Source organism: Microcebus murinus, chromosome 12 (genome assembly GCF_040939455.1).
Source record: "Microcebus murinus isolate Inina chromosome 12, M.murinus_Inina_mat1.0, whole genome shotgun sequence".
NCBI lineage: Eukaryota > Metazoa > Chordata > Mammalia > Primates > Cheirogaleidae > Microcebus > Microcebus murinus.
This window is the reverse complement of record NC_134115.1, coordinates 7,055,296-7,067,982: the sequence shown is the minus strand read 5'-3', so window position 1 is coordinate 7,067,982 and position 12,687 is coordinate 7,055,296. Positions and strand designations below refer to the sequence as shown.

At 47.8% G+C, this 12,687-nt stretch overlaps 1 long non-coding RNA gene across 1 annotated transcript in view; it reads right to left on the bottom strand.

Moving 5' to 3' along the window:
- LOC105881330 (uncharacterized) overlaps nt 1–11,885 on the bottom strand; it is a 67,929-nt gene extending 56,044 nt beyond the window's left edge. The window contains exons 1-2 of the long non-coding RNA XR_012922062.1: nt 11,714–11,885; nt 6,057–6,262 (exon numbers count right to left, since the gene is read on the bottom strand). This is a non-coding gene — a long non-coding RNA (uncharacterized LOC105881330). The remainder of the gene's footprint in view (nt 1–6,056; nt 6,263–11,713) is intronic.
- Nucleotides 11,886–12,687: the final 802 nt, after the last annotated feature.

Here is a 12,687-nt window from a genome sequence, read left to right as displayed (position 1 = left end):
AAATATCAACAATGAAACAGAATTTATTTTAAAAGGACGAAAAAGAAATTCTGGACCTGAAAAATTCAGTATCTGAATTGAAAAATTCACTAGAATTTGAAATTCACTCAAACAGGCAGAAAGGAGAAACCAGTGAACCTGAAGTAAACTCATTTGCAATTTTGAATCTGAGGAAGAAAATGAAAGAATAATAAAAAAAACAAAAAGAATAAAAAAATTGGAACAGAACCTAGGGAATTTATGGAGTGTCTTCAGGTAGACTAATGTATAAATTCTTGCAGTTCTCAGAGGAGACACAGAAAAGGGTAAGACAGATTATTTGAAAAATGATAGCTCCAAACTTACCAAATTTGAGGAAAAACAGACATACACAAATCCAGGAAGCTTAATAAAGTCTAAAGAGATCCACAATAAAACACATAGTCAAAGTGTTGAAAGACAAAATGAGAATCTTGAAAGCAAAAAGAAAAGGGTAACTTATCACATACCTGCTGCTCTGGTTTCGGTATTTGTTCTCTCAAAACTTACGTTAACATTTCAATGTCATTGTAACACTATGAAGATGTAGAACATTTAAGAGATGACTAGGCCATGAGGGCTCTGCCCTCATGGGTGGGATTAAGCCTCTAAAAGCACAAACTCAGCTCCCGCCATTCTGTCTCTGTCTGTCTGTGTGTGTGTGTGTGTGTGTGTGTGTCTCTCTCTCTCACCATCTCTTTGCCCTCCCATCACGTGATGCCTCCCACCAGGGGATGGCACAGTAAGAAGGCCCTTCCACGATATCCGCACCTTGATACTGGACTTCCCAATCTCCAGAGCTATTAGACAAAAAATTTCTGTTCATTTTAAATTATCCAGTCTCAGATATTCTGTTATAGCAGCACAAAGTAGACTAACACACAAAGGATCCTCAATGACATTATCAGCATATTTCCCAGCAGAAGTCTCACAGTTCAGAATGTAGTAGGATAATATAACTAAAATGCTGGGGAAAATAATCAACCAACAGTTCTATATCTAATAAAACTGTTCTTCAACAGTGAAGGAGAAACTAAGATAGTCCACATAAAAGCTGAAGGAGTTCATTACTACTGGAACTGTCCTGCAAGAGATGCTAAAGAGAGTCCCTCAAATGGAAATGAAAGTAACTGGAAGTAAATGGAAATAGGGTAACTTGGAAGCCATGTTAAAATCTCCCATAAAGGTAGATACACGGACATATACAAAAATCAGTATTTTGCCACCTTGGCTTATAACTTCACTTTTTATTCTCCTACAGGCATCTGAAAGACAGAAGTATAAAATAATTATAAGTATATAACAATGGGTACAAAAGATGTAAAATTGTGAACTGTAACATCAATAACAAAAGTGGTGGGTGGAGCTTTAAAGGAACAGAATTTTCTCGTGATTGGAATTAGGCTAGCACCAATTTAAAACAGATTTTTATAAATTTAGGATGTTATATGTAATCCCCATGGTAACCACAAAGATAATATCTACAGATTATACACAAAAGGACATGAGCAGTGAATCAAAATATTTCATTATAGGCTAGGTGCGGTGGCTCACGCCTCTAATCCTAGCACTCTGGGAGGCCGAGGCGGGAGGATCGCTTGAGGTCAGGAGTTTGAGACCAGCCTGAGCAAGAGCCAGACTCCATCTCTACTAAAAAAATAGAAGTTAGCCAGACAACTAAAAATATTTAGAAAAAACTAGCTGAGCATGGTGGCGCATGCCTGTAGTCCCAGCTACTCGGGACTACATCTAGATGCAAGGTGAAGAGGACCAGTAACTGATCAAAGCCAACCAATGAAGGATATGTAATGTGAGTCAGAAACAAACCTGTGTTGTCAGTAGTCGCTGAGATGCAGAATTATTTGTAACACAGACAATCTGGCATGGCCCTATGGATGCATGCCTCACATATCAAAACACAGAAAATCACCACACTGCACATATGTGCACTCATGTAGCACACACATACACATTTTATCCCAAAACATCCCAAATATGCATCCCCAACCCTCTACAGTTAGAAATACACACATCTACAACCTTCCATGACACAAATACACATACAGAGACACCAACCCCACCCCCCAAGTGCATATATAAGACACACCAGCCTCCTCAAACAGCTGCATAAAACCATGGACTCACACGTGCCCTACCTCACCAGAATTCAACATGTACTTCACATGACATCACCCTTTTCATATAGACATACACACTCCCTAAAAATACTCTGAATATCCACATAAACTATCTAAAAACTAGGACACATGCATATATCCCAAAAGAAACTTCACATTACACACAAAACTCCAACCCCACCACAAACACATATGGTGGCTTTCAAACCTCCCTAATACACACTAATCCTCCTACACCACTGACATTCACACACACACTCTGTGTTTATACATACAAAGACATGCCAGCCTGAAAACATACACACATTTTTCTTCCATAAATGAAAAAATGACTCAAGCTGAACAGGGGTAGACTGTGGTGGATATGGGCATCTGCCGCCTAGACCCCTCCTTGATGAAGCACTTGTTTTGCCAGTTGCTGGGAAAGCTTCTGGAAGACAGCTTGGTTGTCAGGCCCTACAGCAGTGGCTTAAGCTATGGAGAGAACCCTCACTGAGTTCTCACCTCTTCCTCGGGAGGCTTCATATTCAGTGGCTAATAGAAGCAGGTGATAAAGCAGCTGACTGAGGACTACTGAGGACAGTCCTGTTGAGGCACTTTAGCCCCACAGTGCCACGTGGGGTCAGGTGGGATTGTTTTGAGGCCTGGGTCATAATTTCACTTCTCCCTCAGACCAATTTTATTCCCTTTTGCCCCACTATTTTAAAGCAAAACATCATACTCATGAATTATCTCAGAGACTGAACCAATCTGAGACAACATTCTTTGATTCCTCCATGCAACAAGTATTTATCAACCACCAACAAACAAGGGGAAGATTGCCCCGTTTGTGGATATCATATCCTACTGGGGGAAACAGACATTAAACAAATAAATGTACCATGGATACACACACACACACAGACACACACACACACACGTAGATTCTGGAGATGTGCATTCGGCAATTAGATGAAGAAAACGGGGCTATGCAGAGAGAACCGAGGGGCTATGAATGCGGATTTGAAGGAAAGTACAAAGGAAAGAGTACACGCCCTCGTATAAAATGGTTTCTACTACTGCGTTTTCTCCTCACGAGATACCTGCAGTTTTGGCACATGTTCATTTTAAGGTCTCTCAGTTTTCTATTGTGACAATAATGTAGAAAAACAGATGAATGGAAAACTCAACAGATTAAAACCACAAGCATTTACTCATGTGAGGTGTCTATGTGTCAGTGATTTGGGCTTGGCTCTGCTGGATGGTCCTTCTGCTCCAGTCTGGGCTCACTCACATGACTGGGACGCTCAGCTCTCCTGGGCCACATCTTCCAGAAGGCTGGCCTGACCATGTCCTCCATGGATGGCAGAAGAGCAAGAGGAAGAGCCCAAGGCAGGTCCCACGACCGAGCCCAGAGTCAGAGTGAGGTGGAGGCTGTGGTGGGTCCCATGGTGCAGGGCAAGAATGCAGTGAGGTGAGGAATTGGGGTCACCTCACTTCTGCCTGGATTAGGTGAAGCCTCTGAGGTACAACTTTTATCCAATAGCAGGTTACTGCTCTTGAACTGTGGAAAAAACACTTTCTCCCTATAAATGATCCTTCATTCTTTGCTGCCTCCTTGGTGCAGACACTGTGATAAGGCTCTGGAGGACTCTAACATGAATAGGTCGGCTCCCTGTGCCTGATGTTTAAACCCTGTAGGAGGCAGAGGTTTAAGCATTAATTTTGCTATGACACGGAGGCTGAGGCTAGGGTTTTAGGAGGAGCAGCAGGGAGGCCATGCTCCCCAGGGCTTCAGGAGCAATGGCTCTGAGTGTGGATGGGAAGATGGCCTGATCTAGGAAAATGGCAGCTATGTTTTGTATAAACTAATAATCATATCAGCTCAGGCTGAATACTTATTAATACAATATGCCATTCACTGCTCCGAGCACTTTACACACATTAACGCGAATCTTCATAACCCTGTAGAGGTAGCATTACTATGCCCGTTTGACAGATAAGTAAGCTGAGGCTCAGAAAGATGCTTGCCCGAGGTCACGAAGGTCACAGAGTACACACTGGGGCCTGCACCATTTGAGCTGGCAGTCTGGCTCCACAGCTTGTGCCGCTGTCCTGACCCAGTATGCCCTTTTAGGGACTTCCCAGCCCCGTGGGAGTGCCGAGTGCAGAGAAGACACTTCACACAGGACGTGAAACCTCCATTACCTCTTCTGGGGATGTAGCTCCCCCAAAAAGGAGGGGTCCCCATGGGGGTGGATAACTTCAGTCCGGTCTGTTCCAGTGTCCGCCGTCAGTGTGGTGGCAGTCTCCTCGCTGGAGAATGCTCCGTCTCCCACTGCCTGCTTCCCGGGCTGGGCCTCGGCATATGTTTCTGGGCCACCTCCAGCCACACGTGCTTTCACCCCTGACTAGCCCCTGGGATATTCCCACAGAAGAGAGACTGGGCTTTCTTAAATACCGCAGTTCTAATCTGCGGGCACCATGGACATATTTGGTGCTCAAAAGATGGGTGAGTGAAGTCTTGCCCTATGGGGAGGAACGCCGAGCCCCAAGTTGACACTCGTCAGTGTTGCCTGCTACTTGCAGCCATGGGAGATGAGCCGTGCAAGGCGGGAGGGGCTGGGGCTCCTGCGCTGTGGATGGCAGGCCTTCATATCCCCTGACTTGCTCGCTCCACCTCTTCCCGCAGACTCAAAGCCTGTCTTGGGCTCCATTCCTGATCCTAGCTATCTCTGCTCTGTTCCTACTGTCTCTGTGGAGCCCATTCTGCCTTCCTGGGTCTCTGTGTGCCAAGTGTCCTTCTTTTGGCCCTCTGACTACAGCCTCCTCCCACTGACCCCAGGCTCCTACAGCAGACATCAGAATGGCCTCCTTTGATGGGCTAGTTACTAAATGACCACACTGCCACCTTCTAGGTGTCCTCAGACCCACCAGTGTATCACTCTATGGTCCTGGGGCCCCATATAGCCATGTGGACTGAGATGGGTACAGATTCTCCTTCCCATCCACTCCTGAGAATCAGAGGAGTAGGGGCCGTCTAAGGCCTGGACAGAGGGCCACCCAGCACATGGCTGAATATTTCTTCTGTCCACGGACAGAAGGAGGTAGTGTGTGGCGTATGCCATGACATACACCCTGAGAAAGGACTGGCCCCACAACAACTAGACCAGTCCATCCCCAGCCATCCCAGCGACTTCCATGCATGCAAGCTCAGTGGGAGATTTTCAGTGCTCATTCAAGATCCTGAGATGTACCTGTTCTTCTCCCCCAAACCTCAGGACCACGACTTCCCCTTTAAAAATAAACAAGGAAAAATCGCAAGATGATCTATTTAATATATATTATAGTGCATTCTTATTTAAAATATATAATGTTTTAAAATACAAGAGCATGATTGTGGCTCACGCCTCTAATCCTAGCACTTTGAAAGGCTGACACGGGAGGATTGCCTGAGGCCAGGAGTTCGAGACCAGCCTGAGCAAGAGTGAGACCCCATCTCTACAAAGAGTAGAAAAATTAGCCAGGTGTGGTGGCACATGCGTATAGTCCCAGGTACTCGGGGGGCTGAGGCAGGAGGATCACTTGAGCCCAAGAGTTTAAGGCTGCAGTAAGCTATGATGACGTCACTGCACCCCAGCTCAGGTGACAGAGATGGGGCCTGTCTCAAAAAAAATGCGTAAAAGCAGACAAAACTCCATTCTGCCAATAAAACACAATGCAATTAGTACAACGCACTGTCATTATGTTACGATAGGACATGAAAGAGGCAATGGGAGCTACTAGGAATCCATTTGTATGACAGGGAAGCAGTTATTGGAACAGTCAATCAAATGATGTCAACACATTTATAGACAAAAGGATAGACATTATAGACAAAAGGATTCACCATGAGCAAGAAAAGGCCAGAAGGTGGCTCACCATAAGGAGATAGGCCCAGAAATGCTTGCATGGGTCCAAGGGAGGAGGCAGGGACTGTGGGCTCAGCTGGTGGCCACCTTGATCACGTGGCTCCCTCTCGTGGGCTTGTAGTTCCATGTGCAATAGAGAAAATACGGGAGGTCGGGGCACCCAGCCAGAGAAACATGAAGCTGAGATGTGCTTCCAGAGCCAGAAGCAGCCTGAGCCTACAGAAAAGAAAGGAGAACACGTCTGAAGGGTTGGGAAGGCCAGAGGCCGGTTTCTGCAGAGAGGCCCTCCCCATAGCTCCAGTCTCAGTTCCCAGTCCCCCTGGGAACAGAGCCTGTCCACCTCTGTCACTGTGGCTTCACTGACCCCAGCCCCGTCAGGCTCCTCCCACTTCCGCAGAGCTGGCACCCCCATGCCAGAGACAGTGGGCGCCGAGAACCAAAAGATGAGACACATCAGGGACGCCAAATCCATTCTGTTTTGGGGAGTCCTGTGCCTCCATGGGACAGAAGATCCAGGGGGTGTGACTGGGACACTCGCCCTAGCAGGACCGCCATCGCCCTCCTGATTGCCGAAGGCCAACAGACCAGTTCCTCCTCTGCTTGGCACGCACACTCCTTGCCCACCAGACCAGGAACACTTCCCTGTTCGGCTGCGCCTGAGACCTTCGCCAGAAGCTCAGGACTGCCCCGGACCAGAGCACATCGGGAGGCTCCACCTCACCTGCCCCCGAGGACACACTGAGGCTGGCCGCCCAGGCTCTGGGTCTGGCTTTTGTCCCAGGACCAAAGCCCATGTAAACTCAGGCTCCCTTGCAGTTGCTCTCCCCAGGCCCAGGTTCTCAAGGCGGGCTGTACCCTACTTCCTCTTTACTCCTCACTTTGCCCCTAGAATTGCAACCCAGCTCTGGCTGGGCTGCATTACTGCCAAGCTCTGCACAACACTTCCTACCAAAAAGCTGACCAGGCTCCGGCGTCCGGAAGACCCCAAATGACATCTGCTCAAAGAACAGACCAGGAACCACCTTGAGCTACTCAATCTGAGGGTACATTTGCTGTACAGATTTTGAGAAGGAAATGCTACCTATGTATTCCTGGTTCACCAGGGTAAAGGAGAAGAGCGCATGTGCATTCGACTCCTTCTTTTTAACCATGACCCCTTCGGACATGGCTCCTAATCCAGAAACCAAAGAGTCCTCTCAACACTGAGGACTTGCTGGAGGTGCTGCCCAGGTTGCCCTGGAGATAGGCTGCCTGAGAACTGGTGGTATAGCCGACCTGCCTGACACCCACCCATCTGCCCAGGGGGCAGATGGTAGCAGGGGCCCAGGCAGGTTTTCAACACCTGGACCTCAGGGTGGAGGGTGTCCTTACCCACCAGCTGTGTCCAACAGGAGGCAGCAGTGCCATCAGCTGCCCAGCTGATTCTCAGGGGGTTTTGCCTAGAAAAGGACTTGGCACATCTGACCTCCTGTCTGGGAAACCCCACAACTTTGTGAGTGCTGCCCATCACATGAACAATGCCTACGAAAGTTTGGCTCTGTAAAGCATTCTGTCCACCAGGCCCACGCCATCCCAGGACCCAGAGGACAGGAACACACAACTGCTGAAGCAGCAACCACCTCCTCAAGATACAAGAATTTCTGAATCCTTCTGCTTCGGGAGGACTCGAGAATTATCAACGTTAGTGGGGATTCTTTGGCCCTAAAGAATGAACCAACTAGGTAGGAGCAACACAATGACTCAGAATGACAAGGTTCAAGGCACACAAATAGGGTCCACAGCCCCCAGGTCCCACCCACAACTAACACAGAGTCCCCAGTACATTTACCCACTGATGCCTGAATAGTCTTGAGTCAGACACATCTGCTCACACACCCTGAACACACACACACACACACACACACACACACACACACTCACACACAAATGCTCTTCAGTGCGTGCCGCTTAAATGCTGAACAAAATGCTCCCCAGGGGGAGATTTGTGGTATTTAACTGTACCTATAATGTGGTGTAAAATATGTGGTGTAAAATGGCATAAATATCCCAGCGCCCCTAATTGCAAGCTAACAACCTGCATCCTGAGTAGAACCTGCAACTCTAAACAAAACTACACTACATGTGTCAAGAACACAAACCCTTCAAATATACTGAACACACATGTACAACTGCTACCTGCCCCCTGAACACACAGACAGGCCTCCTACTGCCTAAATTTGGATAGACAAAACTACTCACTGTGAATGCTCACACACCACTCCTACAACCATATATACACAAACACAAACATGTACAATGAACACACTGCCCATATGTAAACAATTAACACCCTACAGCAAGCCACAGGCTCCCAAAAGCCACAAACTATACAAATACTTGTCTTTGTCTCATGCATTCCCCCTAAACGAGAACCACTTGCAATCCCACAGCTCTAAAATACACATGCTCCACGATTCCTGAATGCACACACAACCCACAAAGCCTCTCTGTTTCCAAGCATACACACCAAACCTCCCACATCTCCCAGGATTTAAAACACAGAAGCTCCATAAGCTCAAATATCCACATAGCCACCATCTATTTATGAAATACATATAAGTCTATTTCATAGACATTGAGAACACATACAATCAGAACCACCAAATTCTGCAAGTAGTATGCTCCAGGACAAACAGGACCCCTAACTGTTAAAATACTCACAAACCCTTTATATACATACTCACAGACGACCCACCAATACACATCAGAGAGATACACAGAGATACACACAAAACACAAAAACACCAACCACCCAACACTCTAATATACATATGCAATTCTCCCACACTTACAGACACACACACAAGTATCCCCAATCCCTGAATATGTACATCCCTCAAAACACTGTACAATATCACACATCTCCAGAAAACAACCTCCCCACCTCATTCCCCAAACATTCCCAAACACAGGTAGAAACACCCTACCATTTTACAAAGAAACATACTTCCAATGCTCCTCTAACAATCCTAAGCTTAATAAAATGAACAGATGCATAATTCATCCACGTGCTGACGGATATACACTCCAGCCAGTATACCCACCCAAGACACACAGAAACATCTCCAGCATCCCGTTTTAAAATACACATAAAACTGCTTCCAAATCCTACACTATCTCAATCTAGTATGAACCAGCTGCCACATCCCCAAATCCTAACAAAAACCATATCACATAGCTCAAATACTCATAAATACATTTCTCTCACTCCCCTGTTTAAATATAGAATCCCACCTATCTATCAGTAAAACACATGCTCAATTCCCAGAATATATTAACCCTAATACCACTCACTGAAACATCCAACCACATAGCCCCAAACAACATTCAGCCAAGTTGCCATGTCCCTTGAACGCACAAACTTAATACACACGTACTTCTCCACATGCCCCAAATATACCTATGATTACCTAGCACACTACAGATAGGCAAACAGACCACCCCATATCCACAAATGCGCATACAGCCCCAGGCTACCTGCACATCCGTAATCACACACTCCCAAATACTCACGCACAAATAAGTCCTCCATCTTCCAGAATACAGAATCATACAAAACCCACCTCGCAAATGCACATATTCATCCTACCAGTGCCCCAAACAGGCATAGATTCCCCTCACACACTGATACACCCATACACAACTCCTGAAAATCTCAAACAGAAACAAACAGAACCATACAACATGCCCTGAATACACAAATGGTCCTCCTACATCCCCCAAATAGATAAACCAAACAGACTGCACACCCAAAAATAGATACAAAACCACTTTCCCTAACACTGCCCATATGCACAAGCAGAGAATCCCTCCAAAGCTGCCATCAGACACATACAAACCCCCAACACTCTTGGGAAAAAAATATGCAAAATGTACCTCCAATCTCCAAATTACAAACACCCAATGCCAACTCTTTGAGTACACATTACATCTCACACCCTTCATGTACAAACATTCCCCCTACACACTCTCACAAAAAGTCAGGACCTTCTTTTAATCCATGATATCCACACAGACATCACCGACCCACACGTGTGAATGCACTTATCAGATTCTCACCAGCTAAATGCGTAACAAGCTCCAAACTATGACAGCATATAAACACATTCCTGGCCGGGCGCGGTGGCTCACGCCTGTAATCCTAGCTCTCTAGGAGGCCGAGGCAGGCGGATTGCTCAAGGTCAGGAGTTCAAAACCAGCCTGAGCAAGAGCGAGTCCCCGTCTCTACTATAAATAGAAAGAAACTTAATTGGCCAACTGATATATATATATATAAAATTAGCCGGGCATGGTGGCACATGCCTGTAGTCCCAGCTACTCGGGAGGCTGAGACAGAAGGATCGCTCGAGCCCAGCAGTTTGAGCTTGCTGTGAGCTAGGCTGACGCCATGGCACTCACTCTAGCCTGGGCAACAAAGTGAGACTCTGTCTCAAAAAGAAAACAAAAAAAACCACATTCCCAACAGACCTCCAAATAAAGACGTCCGAAAAGCCATTCACACGCCTGAATTCCTACAATCCCCAAGAGGCCCACTCTTAAGTGTGCCACCACGTTTTCGGATACACACAACCATCCCACAAACCTCACATGCTCTCAAATCAAAAGGAAATCTTCCTCACATTCTCAAACATACACCCTGATGTCCCCCAACAGCCCATGAAAACACACACGGTGTAATCGATTTTACAGATATACTACACGTGTAGCCTACGATTACAAATAATACCAAAATAGTCACTACTCTCTATTTTAAATTCCATGGAGGTAAATGATTCTCAGAGAATGTTTTGGATCACTTTAAGCAAACTCACGCATCCATGACAAACCTATGTTTGCAATCAACAGATTGTGAATCAAAGCTTTACTGAATTTTCAAAAGTCACGTCACTGACTGAGTTAGAACATGAATGTGGGTGGATTATTGTGTTTACATTAATAAGTTTCAGAATTGAAACAACAAGGATGCACATTAGACCTTATTCATTTTACAATGACATGAGCTACTTCTTTGCTGACTTGGACAATGGCTTTGAAATATTGCTCAAGCTTTGACGTTACTCACAGTGGAAGAGCGGGAGGCTGGGCACGGTGGCCCATGCCTGTAATCCCGGCACTTTGGGAAGCCCAGGCAGGACGCTCTCTTGAGGCCAGGAGTTTGAGAACAGCCTGGGCAAGAGCAACACCCGGTAGCTACCAGAAAAAAATTGAAAAATTAACCGGGCGTGGTGCCGCGTGCCTTTCCTCCCACCTACTCGCGAGGCAGAGGCAGGAGGACCACTGGAGCCCGGGAGTTGGAGGCTGCAGGGGGCTGTGATGACGCCATGCACTCCAGGCCGGCTGACAGAGACGCCCTGACTCAAAAAAAAAAGCGGAGACGTGGGGCACGCTCAAGTTCACAACACATGTTAAACGTCCCCGCTCCCTTCAGGTCCAGGCAACTAACACAACGGGGACAGGAGCCCGCCGGCGCCGACCACTTCCGCGGACGCAGGCTCCGCCCGCCCGAGACCCAGCGGCCACAGGGGGCGCGGAGGGACGCGGGCGGTGTCGCCGGGGACAGACTCACGGGCGCCAACGGGCCGCGGGCAGCAGCATGAGGCGGCGGCCATGGCTCTGCGCAAACATTACCTCCGCTTTTTACGAAATCCCTTATGGAAACCGCTTCGAAAAAGCGGCCGTTGGCGGGGTCTGATCTTCCCCGGCGGACGCTCACAACGGACGCCCGGGGCCGTTGCAGAGCCACCTGACACGCGCCACAGGCCCGCCCGCCACAGGCCCGCACGCCGCGCCCGCCAACCGCGGGGGCGCGTGCGCATGCGCGGGCGGGGCGGCGCGGTCCCGCGAGGGCGGCGGGAGCCGAACGCGGCGCCGGGTCGGAGGCCTCCCCGGCTCAGGGCGCCTCCGCGGCCTTCCCTTGTTCCAAGAAGCGCGTCCCAGAGGACCGCTGAGATTCTCCGGAACCACAGCCCTGCCCGCCGGGCACTTAGATACCATCCTCGTCGCCGAAAGGCTCTCTGGAGCAAAGTGTCCTCCCGTCACAGCGGATCACGCATACCTTTTGGACTGCATTCTTTGATGCCGGTTCATGCCCTCCGGAAACAGTATGTCCTTTCTCCTAGTCAGTCCGAAGAGTCCAGTGAACACCTCGCGAACACTCGGAGACATGCTTTCCTTGACTCTGTCTAGAGTTTCCCTACCAAATTCACTGTACTGGATATGTATTTAATACATAAAGATGTTTCAATAAATGTTGCATGAACGTTTTCTATAAATATTGCTCTTGTACTTTCACCAAGATTTCAAATCCGGCCAATTTGAGATGACACAGCAGCAATTAGAAAAGGAACAATTCCACCGTCTCCCACCCCCCACTTTGTAATAGAGTGCAGAGTTGCGATGGCAGGAACATACTACGGCATCAACTCACTGACAGGAGTTTGCAATACTTGCAGAAGCAACTGGAATCATCACATCCCCTTCCTGGCCGGTTGCGGGACTGCATTTCCCAATCCGCAGGAGGCTCTGAAGAGCCTCAGCATCTGCCGCCGGCAAAGGCCTCCTCGTGCAGAGACTGGAAGCAGACCAGGCACAGACAGGGCATC